Source organism: Mytilus galloprovincialis, chromosome 12 (assembly GCF_965363235.1).
Source record: "Mytilus galloprovincialis chromosome 12, xbMytGall1.hap1.1, whole genome shotgun sequence".
NCBI lineage: Eukaryota > Metazoa > Mollusca > Bivalvia > Mytilida > Mytilidae > Mytilus > Mytilus galloprovincialis.
The window spans coordinates 36,551,886-36,566,137 of record NC_134849.1 but is presented as its reverse complement, the minus strand read 5'-3'; the positions used below and the strand labels follow the sequence as shown (position 1 = coordinate 36,566,137).

The 14,252-nt window shown below is 31.1% G+C and overlaps 1 protein-coding gene across 1 annotated transcript in view; it reads right to left on the bottom strand.

Annotated features, from left to right (window-relative positions):
- Positions 1 to 366, bottom strand: part of LOC143055705 (cholecystokinin receptor type A-like) — a 54,409-nt gene extending 54,043 nt beyond the window's left edge. Inside the window, exon 1 of the mRNA XM_076228870.1 lies at positions 344 to 366. The gene's annotated coding sequence lies outside the window, so the exon portion shown is untranslated. The remainder of the gene's footprint in view (positions 1 to 343) is intronic.
- Positions 367 to 14,252: the final 13,886 nt, after the last annotated feature.

The window sequence follows — 14,252 nt, the reverse complement described above, 5'->3', positions numbered from 1 at the left end:
ATTCTAAGAAGGGGCATATCTACTTTAAAACCGATTAATGCTACATGTTTTGTAAGAACAATCAAAGCAAACTTGTATTGGAAATCAACCATGATATTCTAATTGTATTTGACGGACATGAGACATGCGAAATAAAAGCATATTTGAAATTGAATATTTTTATTGTCTGTTTATCCATTATTCCAATTAGAAATGTTACTATGGCAGTTACAGAGAAAATGATATTTCATGATTTACAATTTATAAGCGATGATTTCGAAAATTTAAAATTATACCAATAACAATTTTGCAGTTAATCGAATTATTGATAAATTATATTCTTAGCTAGTTATTAAATTCTTACATACTGCGGAGACTGTTAGTTCACAAATTATGTATATCTCGTATTATATTAAGTAAATCATAAATGATAAATAAATACAGAAATTGTACCAGAAATACGGTAGGCGCTTGCCTCACATCCAACAATCAGATAACATCCATGTACAGTAAAACATTTAATGACACAAATAATATTTCACTATCAAGTCAGGGAAATATATCAAGTTTTGAAAGATATAGATGAATTATAAATGATAATTACGTTGGTTTTTGATGTAAAATCATTAATTTTTATGTCATAAATTATAAAACTGTTGGTTGAATACGAAAATAAATTATATATCTCAATGTGCAAATAGTTCGTTATTGCTTAAATTGTTTTGCAAATTAGAATAATTTATTGGTATATGAGATGAGGAAACATGCAAATGATTATCTATTTCATATCGATTAGACAGTTGGTTTACCCGTTTGAATGGTTTTACATCAGTAATTTTTGGGGCCCTTTATAGCTTGTTGTTCGGTGTGATCCAAGGCTCCGTGTTGAAGGCCCTACCTTCACCTATAATGGTTTATTTTTGTAAATTGTTATTTGGATGGAGAGTTGTCTCATTGGCACTCATACCACATCTTCCTATATCTATTCGGTAAGTACGAAAAAATAGTATATTTCAAAGCCCAAATAGTTTTTGTAGTTGCTTTTTGGTTGTTGCAAATTATAGACACAATTGATGTTATTTGAAATGAGTTCCAGTAAACAGGCAAATGATTTTGTACGAAATATGGAATAAACATCCACTTGTTCCAAAAAGATCGATTGATTAGTTGTTGAAGTTGAACGTTACTTTTATTAGATTGATATCCGTAAATCTGAATCTGTCTTACAAAATATTTTTTTCAGATAACCTTAGATCTCCCAAGTCAAAATGAATGATCTTTTGATAAATACAGATCAAGACATTGTGAATGATACAATATGTATAAGAAGATGTGGTATGACAGGCAATGATACAACTATTCATCCAAGTCACAATTTGTAAAAGAAAACCGTTATATGATAATCTTTATTTGTCATATAAGTAACATTATACTTGTGACATAAACAAAAGTAACAGCAACAATAAAATAACTGAGTTAAACACACACATATCTATATATATACAAGTAAAAGTAACTAAGAGTCCCCTGTCCTCAGCTCTAAAGACTGTTTTATAAAGGAACCTGTTTTCTTCACTTGGTTTATATTAGAAGGATTTAGTAGGACTACTAGATTTTCAGTATCAGATAGATTTGGAAACATAGGATTATCTATTGCCATGTCATTAAAAAGTTTTATACGTAAAACATTATTAATTTGACAGTGGAGGAGAAAGTGATTTTCATCTTCTAAGGTTTTACAAGTTGGACATGTTCTATTGTCTCGAGGTATTTTTAGATATCTGCCCGTCTCAATGAGCAAATTATGGTCACTAATTCTAATTTTTGTAAATAAACGTCTAGTTTCAAAATTGTGATATTTTAGATAAAATTCTTGGTCTTGTTTGACTTTAATATTTTTGTAAAGAAAAAGTTTGTTATTTTCGTTCAAACCATTAATTTTATTTTCCAGTAGTTCTGAATAAAATTTACTTGTAATATTCTTAATCCAAGTCTTTAGTTTGTTAACTTGTTCCATATTTTGACAGGACATTACTTTTTGTATATCAATATTCATTTCTTGTGTTGAATCTTTTATAAAAGTGGACCAAGTATAAACTCCTTGTGAATCAAGGTGTTTACTTAATGTATAACTTTCTTTTAGCAATGGGTTTATGTTTTCAGTATTTAATCTAGCCCAATAAAGAATTGCTTGTTTTTTTATATATTTTTCTATTGGTTGTCTACCAAGTTCAGCTTTAACGCCTAAATTAGCAGATGTTTTTTTAGTACCTAAAATATATTTACAGAAATTAACATGAACCTTTTCGAAGGGAGTCTTATCCAAATATTGGAAATTATCTATATCTTTGTTTTGGGATTTTAATCTGCCTTTTGCTCTATAATAAGATTGATATGTATCCATGTATGATATTTCAGCATTATATGTTAAAATTGGTTTTATAAGAGAATCAAAAAGATTACAGGATACATTAACAGGATAGGTCAAAGTACGGTCTTCAACACAGAGCCTTGGTATACACCTAACAGCAAGCTATAAAGGGCCCCAAAATAAAACTAGTGTAAACCCATTCAAACAGGAACGCAAACGGTCTAATATATTATATAAAACAACGAGAAAAGAGAAACACTTATGAACCACATCAACAAACAAAAACCACTAAACAAGTTTAAACTTTAAAAATACTACAGAGTTAGAATCATATTCAAAACAGTGTAGCTGTGGCCATTGATTAACGAACTTAAAGTTTCCAATTGACTGGGGCAGATTATGTGAACGTTTGTCTGTAACGACCACTGCTCACTATGTACTTGTTAAAGACACTTAAACTATGGGGTCACAAAAGGCTCTCAGAACCTAAATAAAGTAATTAGAAAAACTAATCAGGAATAAGACGATGTTTTGATTTATATCAATAATATAAATCAAAACATAAAGTTATTCCTGATTTATTTTTCGAATTATTTTAATATTAAAGGCGTTAAGAACCTTTGGTTACCCCACATTCTATAATTCTATAATAAGTAAGAAGTGAGCAGTTGTCGTTACAAACACATGTTCACCTAATATGTCCCAGTCAATAGGATAATTTAAGGTCGTCAATCAATGGCCACAGCTACACTGTTTTGAATATGATTCTATATTGAAGCAGAGTTTATATTTCTTGTTTCTAAGTCAAAGCAGTCAATTTTTATTTGTTGAATGATGTTTTTTGATAGAGACTTAATTAACCGATAAAATGAACAACATATACACTTGGCGATATCATGTTGGCCATATTTTATAGTAGAGGAAGCCGGAGTACACAGTGGGAACCAGTGACCTTTGGTATGAGAACTGACAATTCTTGTCATTTTATATCAGAGTCGAGCGCACCTTGCTTCTAACGGGTTAGAGTTTAGATACTAAGGATCACTAAGGACGAATAAGGTAGACCACTTGGCCACCGAGTCTCGTGTTCCATAGATAACAACACTTCAAATAATTTTAAAGTGTCGTCTGCTTAAAGTTATGTAACGCAAACGATGTATTAAATGACAATAAACAACATAATTCACCAATCAAATGACAATAAACAACTTAATTAACCAATCAAAATAGTTTGGCATGGTTTAAGTAACTCACTCGCGTATACATCTTCACACTGTAGAAAGAATGTGGAAAATTATGCAGTTTCTATGCTGGTTATATAATATAATAAATTGATGAACAAATTGACAGACGGTGTCTAACGGTGAAATAATTATTACCACCGGGTAATTGATTATTAACGAATTTAATGGTTATTATTTTGCTCTTTGAAGAAGGATTGGTAACTTAATGCAACTCGCGAGAAAATTGATGTAATTATCATAATTTATAATCTTATTTGTATAATGAAAATGGTTAGAAGACACTAAAAGTTCGTAACAAAAACTAGTCGAAGAAAAACAGACTAACACCATGTCAAACAAAATGATGAAGGACGCAATGTCAAACAACGGTCCACAAACCACTACTTAGAAAACTAACGAATAAGTGGCGAATCCAGAAATTATCATAAAAAAGGGGGACATTAACTGCCTAATGAGGAGGCTCACTCAAGTCATGCTTCAGTTATTCCCTATATAATCCACCAAAGGTTTCTGACAAAAAGGAGTTCAAGGACACCCTGTGTTCCTCCATTAATGAGCAACACACTAACTAAAGGACTACAAAAACAGAGGTGATATAATTTAAATCCTAAAAAGGGTGAAAGGGCACAAATTAAAGTCATGTATAATTACGTATGCTTTTTTCTACTTTTAACAAAGCAGTTATCTCTGAATCCTTTAGATGTTCGAATTGTAACTTTCGTTTCAGAATTACTATATTTATTGTTGAAAGAAATTAACTCTTTAGTATTATTTTTCTACCAAACTTGTTTTTTGAAGCTTAAGAATTACCCGCACAATTCTTGTTCATCAAAGAGTATCATTGCGACAGTACATTTAAAGAAATAGGAAAATAAACAATCAACAACACAGAGAAACAAATAAATCAATCTCTGCAAATTTGTGAACATTTACAGAAAATATAGAATTAGAAAAAAAGAAATAAAATGAAGAACGAAACTATCTCAAAAGATATAATATGATTACACTAACAAATATTTGCTTACCTCATATTCATAATTCTACTCTTGTCTGCTTGCCTAAAATTCTGTCATTCTTTAATACAATAGATTATTCCATTTCATGTTTCAGTTACTGAGTCTCGTTTAAAGCGGAACTATTATATTGCTCTCCTATTGCATACTATATTTTTTTCATTGAGATAATGGCATATGATATTTCATATCACGAAAATCAATAACTCAAGAAACGAAGAGATTTGTAAAATAAAAAAGAAATATTATAATTTTTTTAATCTATTTTTTTTTTAGGGTTGTATTTTGTAAGTTTTTTTTGTAAACGCACTCCCCCTATTTGAGTTTGATAAGTAGACTTATAAACGCAACATAAAACATACTATCAGTTCAGGGAGGGCACTTAAGGTAAGATTTATGTTTAGTATATCAAGGTATTTGTGTGGTATTCTTGTTACTTCGCGTTATCAGACTAGCAGAAGATGTGTTTATAATGGGTAATTGATCTTCTGCATGTATCATGATCTACTACTGAGGCATATCTGCCATGATCTCTATGTATAATATCAGATATGTATGCTTAGCAGTAATTGTTATAAATGTTATCATATTCTCTTTGTATTTTTACCGCTTCTGACCTCACCATTTTGTTTTTAAAAACCACACGTTAATTGAATTTGCACGTGTAATTCCCCGCTATTTTCTTTTCGAACATTTCAGTCAGCATTTTCTGGTGACATTCATTTTCTTCACTATTTCATTTGCATTTTTGTTCTAAATTATATACAGGAACATAAAACTGTATTTTCCGTAATAATTGATTGCAATAACTCTTTTTCAAAATTATTGTTTAAAAAATATATATATATAATTATTAGTTAATAAAAAAAATCCCCATCCTTTAAAATGGTCGTTGACTTGCATGTTGACTTTTGAGTAATTTGTATCCACACTCAACATGGTCATACATGTATTCGGCACATTCAGTTTGCTTTACTGCATGATGAACCATATATTATATCGTATATATATGTAGATCTCGATGTAGATACAGGAAGATGTCCCTGCTTTGACGTGAGAAAAACGTACAACGGATTAAATCGGCAAACCTTGGCAGTTCCCGCTACCCTACATCTATCGAGGTGTGCCAAATGCAGACATCCTATGTCACAATAGAACTTATTCACCTCTTAGCACTAATGATACTTTGACGTCATAATTTCTGATCACTCCTACCAATATTGCTATTATGGTTAATCTCTTTTTCTTACTTTTAATTACCAATAATGATATAGATATAAATTATTGGGGGGAAATATACAGACATCTATTTCTGGCTGAGGAATCTACATAAATGTATCAGCAGCGTTCCTTACTTATTATATAGACAGTGCTGTCATTCAAAATTAATAATCCTTCGACATAATTATTGACAATAGGGGTAAGGAGACGTCAGCCTTAATTTGAATGTTATGTTTAACAGTACAAGTTACACTTTTTAAAAAGCTTTTAAAATCAAAATATAATATATATATATACCAAAAATTTGAAAGCAAATTTACAGATCTAACATTGTTGGGTTGATGTTTAGACGAGTTGTATATACATTATGTACACAGCCATGTATCACCATCATTGATGGCGATCCAATGGATACATCTGTTGTAGAGTTGTCACTGACTCAGACGTACTTATAAATATAATTATTTTCTGTGACTGTATATTACATTAATTTGTAGGATCCTTTACTATAGATAATTTAGCTGATCTGTAACAATAACATCTTCATGCCTTATATATCATGTACTGCAGTACGCCGCTCAGTAGCATGAGCTCGAATCCCGACGAGGGAAGAACCAAAAATTTGCAAAAGCAAATTTACAGAACAGATCTAACATTATTGTGTTGATGTTTAGACGAGTTGTATATATATATATATATATATATGGAATATATGTCAAAGAGAAAAAACAACACGACTAAAAAGCCGAAACAGACTGACACCATCAAAGAAGCGAAGAAACCCTGATGTCGGGCTTCGGCTCATTCTTAAACAATAACGCATACTAGTTCACGCAATAGAATAGACGACACACTTAACTCCGAAATATGCAAATGAACCAACATTTTAATGACTATGAAACTAACATAAATTAACAATAAAAGAGTCTAATAGAGTTTGTTGACCGTTATATGAAGATGGCGATGGATACGTTCATATTGTTTTAGCCACAATTATTTTACAAAGTTTAAAAAAAAAAAAAAAAACGCCATCTGTTTCATATGAGTTGATTGACCTTTAATTTTGAAATCTATGTCGTCTTTTGTTGCGCAGGATTGTTTACCCTTCCAGATAAACTGAGATCTTCCCCCAGGTTTTGGTGGAGTTTGTGTTGCTCATTTTTTTGGTTTTAAGTGAATGTCTTTTGTAGAGTGAAGTTTGTCGTATTGCTGTTTTTCACGTTCTTCTGCCAAGGAGTTGTTATTTTCACTTCGAATAATGAGTTTGATAATTCTTTTGATATCTTCCTTTTCTCTTTCATGTTTAAAGATTACAGCTTTGATATAGTTAATTTAATATTATGAGGAATACAATGCAAGACTTTTCGAAATTTATTGAATGTAATAAAATTAAAATAATATACTAAAACGACCGTCAAAGCAAGAAACTAATAAAAGATAAAAGTGCCAAAATGTTATGTAATGGTTCTATGTATAAGTTGCAAGTAAGTGTAATAGTGTATCACAATTTTGAATAATTTGGACTTTCTCACACCTAAGCATTGTGATTTTCATACATGAAAACTCTTTTTGAAATAGAAAATTGTACTTGTAGTTCGTTAATATAGTAAACAAAAGATACACGAAGTGTATTTTGTGAGGTATAGCATATCATGCAACTTAAACACCCAAATTGAATTTAATATTATTGGGGATACAAAATGAGACTTTTCTGAATTAATTGAATGAAATAAAATTAAAATTATATACTAAAACGACCGTCAAAGCAGGAAACTAATAAAAGATAAAGGTGCCAAAATGTCATATAATGGTTCTATGCATAAGTTGCAAGTAAGTGTAATAGTGTATCACAATTTTGAATAATTTGGACTTTCTCACCCCTAAACATTGTGATTTTCATACCTGAAAACTCTTTTTAAAATAGACAATTGTACTTGTAGTTCGTTAATATAGTAAACAAAAGATACACGAAGTGTATTTAGTGCTGCTAGAGTTTTGTGAGGTATAGCTTATCATGCACCTAAAACACCCACTTTAATGTCAATGATAATTTTGGAACTATATAGATTGCTTTACACTGAACGGCCAATGCAGTGACAACCATACACAAAGTGCACATTGTACCGAATTTAACAAGAAAATAAGTCTTATATGTTACGAAGCTTCCTGGTAAATATCTTCTTGTCTTAAATTACATCTAGAGTAATGATCGTCCGTTTATTACGATATTAATTGACATAGTTTTATTTATATGTTATCCAAAATTGCATCAAAACGTAACCATCGAATACACTCAGAGAGGTGTCTTTTATCTAAAACAAAGAAGATGTGGTATGATTTCTAATGAGACAACTCTACAAGAGACTATAAATGACACAGACATAATCAACTTTAAGGTCTGCATATTTTACTCCAAAAACATTTGAATCAGAAAATAGAATACATGTGTATGTGATCTATACAAATCAAACAATTGAAAGCACAATTATAGTGATCTTCTCCATCATCTTATATTTTACGTGCGTTTTTTTAATAGATAATTATGTTCTGTGATTGTACCTCTTTGAACATGATATAAGTATAACAGATGCATTCTATATTCATTTCCAATGTACTTGAACCAGACTACTATCTATGCTCTTTTAAATGATATATAATACCTATCGCCATTGCCTCAATTCTGGTAGGAATATACTTTCCTTCTTCTAACAAAATGAAAATATTTCTGATTGCACTAGACTTGATAACTATATTTTGTTATATTTATAACACACATAATAATATAGACTTGGGTTCTTTTCTTTTAATCAAACGTGATGATGTAACTTTAGAGTGTTTACTACTAGGGTCCAAAATACCACATTGTAAAGAGTAGGAATGGGTTTCGGGTGGATAAAGGGTATTGGGATGAGGCGCTCGCAAACTTGTTTTACTCCATCACATTACGTGCAACTCCTAAGTCAGGAGGTTCAATTGAATGATTGTTGGTTGTCTTACGCCGCATTGCTGTAGCACAACAAGACTATATCGCGGCGATCAGGAGGTTCAATGATTGTTGTTAGTTACTGTCTGTCATGTTTGTTTTCTTTTTCTTTTTTCAGTATCAATCAGGTTTTAGGGTTCTAATTGATTCACTTTTTGTCTTGTCGGTGTGTCTTTCGTAGTAAACAATGCAACATTGGTTTTGCTTATCGTTGGTGCCATGGTATATTAAGTCAGATCATTGTCTTTTTGTATTCATATCACATCTCCTTATATACATTTGCATATTATATATCATCTAATTAAATAAAATTTCAAAACAAAACTTTATGATCCTGATTCGATACAGGCACTTCTTTTTTCTAATTAAAACGTTTAGCTGACTTTACAGAGTTATCTCCCTGTAGTGTTAGGTACCACCTTAAGCAGTACGTTATGCAATAACAAAACTTTCAAATATGATGTGTTTATGATCAATTCGGAAATATCTTCTTAGGGAGCTACCATTTGATTTGGGGGGGGGGGGGGGGGCGGTGGGGCTAGGATGAAAATTTTTGTCCTGCATTTTTGTTTAGATGTAATCTCTGTCCTGCCCTTTTTATTTTTCACTCTGTTCGGTCCTGCTTTTTTTTTAGTTTATCCTGACTTTTGTTTTACCTAAATTGTTGTCCTGACTTTTTTTTTTTTGCAAGTGTCTCATCCTGCCTTTTTTTTTTACTCAAAACCCCTGTCTTGCGTATTTTTTTAAAAATTTCATCCTAGAACCCCCCCCCCCCCCCCTAAAAATCAAATGGTAGCTCCCTCATTACAAACAATTTCCGTAATTTGACGCATCCAGTTTTATTTTGCTTCTATTGTTTATACAGAATTGTAGAAATGTGACACGGTAAAGCATTGTATACATGAGCTTTACGTTATCGCGTCTATTATCGACAATTGATATTAATATATTATATTTCAATTTGGTTAATCGTCTTTTTATTGTTTTATATCATTAATATAGCGATAAATCATAATTTTAATCAACAAAAATATATAACTTAAGTGAGGATGATTACCAACTAAAAGTTCGCGTTACCTCTGACTGACCCTTGTTACGTATACGCAGAGAGAGAGAGAGAGAAAACAACTAAAAGATTGGTCAAAATAAAAACGATGAAAAGACATACAAGCAAAAACAAAACATTACATAGAAACCTAATGGTTGCACAACTAGAAACCTACAAAAAGACCAGAACGAGGTACAGGTGCTTACACTTACATCCGCTTTTGTGACACATAATGACCTAACCTCGTACTGACTGATGTAACCCATAGGTGCATGTGTAGATGCACAGACGTTTGGCGCAGGATTTATTTTCAGAAATATTCTTTTAATTAATAACTGAAATTAACTCCACTTATCTAATGGGTTCTTGTTCATATGCATACGATATTACAATACTAGTTGTTAATAAATGATGCCTTCTATTCTCAATAACCTCGCATGGATTGAAACAAAAACACATAATGAATAAGTGAAAATAAGTTAAAATGTTTAATAGAAAATTTATTGAAAAATTAAGAAACGAAAAAAAAATGGGTCCATTTTTAATCGCTTGTGTGTAAGTATGTAGTTTATATAAGTACATTTATAAACCATTCTCAAAAGGTTATTTGTACTATTAAGTACGCTATTTTGTACTGCTTTGTTCACTAACACGAAAGCACACTCAGGATTAATAGGAATATAAAAAAAAGTTTGTAAGTCTGCCATTTACACAGTAATGATGCTTTTTACCATATGACAATAATTAACATCAGAAACAATGCACTACTGAAGTGCAATAACATCAGGGCTTGTTATGTATTGATCAAAGGTTATGCACATTTTGAAAGTAAAGTAGGAAAATCGACAAGCTTGCCTCGAAAATTGAAACTTCCTATGAAAATGTATCACACAACAATGGACTTTGTTTATTGTTAAAAGATATCATAACATGCGGTATGATAAATAAAAAGTCATAATTATCCTTATTGTCCATTTCGTAAACTTATCAAAACCCAAATATGCAAAACCTCGAAATAAGTAAGCTCGTCAATTCTCCGAACTTCCCCACGGTATCTCACATCAAAATACGATTTCGATTCTTATTAGAAAAAAATTCTGATAACTTATTTCGGAATTATTTAGGAACTAACTAAAGGTTTAACTCCTTCGGGGAAATTTCGCCTTACATTTCTGTTGGTCTTTTATGATTCCTTTGTGTTCATACAGGTCCTCAAATGCAGATTTTTTTTAAACTATCAAGCGATAAAACACATCAAACGAATGGACAACTGTCATATTCCTGACTTGGAACAGGTATTTTTAAATGTAGAAAATTGTGGATTGAACCTGGTTTTATAGCGCTAAACCTCTCACGTGTATGACAGTCGCATCAAATTCCATTATATTTACAACGATGTGTGAACAAAAGAGACATAATAGGCAAAATAGTAACAATATGTATAAACGAGAGCCTGGATTGGGTCCCATAATTCTGTAATTCTGTAGTCATTAATTAGTTAAGCCATTGTTTTTCTCTCTCTTCTTATAGGTTTGGTCCATTGATTTCTATGATTTATAACTTTAGCCCTTTTTCTCTATTTTTTATTTTTATTTCTTTATTTTCTGTAGTATGTATTGGTCAATTATTTTCTATTCTGTAGTCTCAGAAGTTAAAACGTGCTTTCCTGCTTAAAGGGAGACAACTCATTTTTCTTAATGTAAAGTCGCCTTTGCAATGTATGAACAAATTATAATGAGTTGCAAACGTTGGTTGCATACGTATTATAGTCATGATGAGTCTCTTTTTTCATATTGTCATAAAGAATTAGCTGCAGATCTACTCAAATACATGATCAATACAGGCAGTAGACACCTACCAATGATATTTCAGCATTAAGCTTGCAGTATGGAAAAAACACATTTTTTTTAAACTTTTTTACAACAAGTTTCTTTTGTTTGTATTCAATAGCCACATGCCTTTATTTCCAAACATTTAATTTGTAATAATTCCAAACATTATAATGGTTGATTGATATTTGTTTAACGTCCAATAGCAACATTTAATGCATGGCTCATGATAAAAAAAATATAAAACAACTAATACACTAGGTATAGGTCCTGCAATAGGGTTCTATTGGTTTAAAGGGAAGATAAGCTTGAATGCCATTGATAAGTAAAATAAATGTATAAAGAACAGCTTGTATAGCTACAAACCCCTAAAACATGTGTTGCACAGACGTACAGACAGACCAGTATTTTCTCTACTCTACGCATTTAATTTAACGTCCCAATCTGATCGCACGTGACTGCCTCTTTTATACATTTTGCACAGCAACTCAGACAATCCACTTTGGCAATAGTTTTACCATCGGTCATAACACCATGGGATGACACCAATTCTTTATTCCATTTATCCCCGTGGGACCTCAGTCTAATAAAAAAAGGGTTTGCAGCAAGAAAGTACAATTTCTTATTATTTATAACGATCAATATTATACCTAAATTATCGTATATATATAAAAATAAAATTACAATACCGATGGAGTTACTAAGGTGTATATGATAACTAATTAGTTATAAAACAAGTTTACAGCAGAATGCATTGAGTGTGTAGGTAAAGGATATATCTTTTGTTAACTTGCTCGCCAGCTGAACCATAAATTCATTAATAGGTTAGTTCGACAGATAACCAATTCATCCGTCTGTAGGACTAGACTACTCCAAAAGGAGGGTAGGATTCATAAACTTAAAACGACTTAACGGTTCACCTAACAAGAAAGCTAACCAAATATTCTATCTTTACCTACATACTAAATGCATTCTGCAGTTAACCGACAAATTTTCATGTGTTAGTCCAAAATCATGAACTTCTTCATACGTTGTGACATGCCATTTCATAATATCTTTCTATTAACTTTAAGATTATTTTTTTCATTATAGATGATATTTATGTTAAATTTATTTTGAAGTGTTTTTTTTTTTTGTTTTTTTTTTGGTTTTAGACGAATCAGAGCTTGCATTAATTTGTGTATGTCTATATATATATATTCGTGATTATAAGCACCCAAATTATCGAATGGTTATGTTTGTTGTTGGGTTGTTTTATTTACCTATACCCACAAGTCCTAATCATTATAATGTTGTTTCCTTTGAACTTTTACTGGAAAATGCTTTATTCAATGGTATATTTAAACTATCATTTACATTGTACAACATATATAATATTTCATTAGAAATCAAACTCAAAATGTAACTTGATGGTTAACCATTCGTCTTAACTCGGCCGATTCCGTACCCTCATCTACGGAGAGTAGCGGATTCTACCGAGGTTTGCCGAATGGATGTTTGAATGACGTATAAAGTTAACCGCAATACATTGTTGATTATTAATCTCCTGGAATCGATTAGTCGGTTAATTCTTGTAAGTAAAATGAACACCATCGAAATGTTTGAACGGCTAGCAAAGAACACCAATAAACCATTTAAATGGCTAGTAAAGAACACCAAACAATCATTTAAACGACTACCAGGAAACACGAAACACACATGTAAAATGCTAGCAAACTTAAGAATACTAAATTTGAAACAATTCAAACAGATAACAAAGAACACAAATGAACAATCTAAACAGATAACACCAATCAACAATTTAAAAAAAGATAACAAAGAACACTAATCAACCATTTAAACAGATAACAAAGAACACTAATCAAAAATTTAAACAGATAACAAAGAACACTAATGAATCAGTTAAACAGATAACAAAGAACACTAAGCAACCATTTAAACAGATAACAAAGAACACTAATCAACCATTTAAACAGATAACAAAGAACACTAAGCAACCATTTAAACAGATGACAAAGAACACTAATCAACCATTTAAACAGATAACAAAGAACACCAATGAATCATTGGAACGGTAAACAAGGTACACCAATGAATCGTTGGAACGGCTAACGAGGAACACCAATGAACCATTGAAACGGCTATCAATAAACGAAAAATCAACTTTTCAAAATGCTTCCAAAGAAAATCCATCAAATGATGCTTGCAAAGAACACCAGTCAATCATTCTAGATTTGAAAACATATTCAAGTCAACTTCTGATAAAAACATTTCTACATGTATCCAGTTTACATTTAACATGATACTATTACCAATATTAGCAATGTTTACTTTTTTTCTATTTCTCTTGTTCGTCCATATCTTTTTGTATGGCCACTTTTATTTACAAAATATAAACATGAACATGAAGGTCATTATAATTCACTGTATATCAAAGTTATAATCTTATGAAAGTAAATATGTCTCAGTCCTAATCTTATGAAAATAGAAATGTCTAAGTCCTAAATATTTATGTTATTCTATAAGTGGAACAGTGTAAAAGGAAATGATAAGTAAAGACTCTT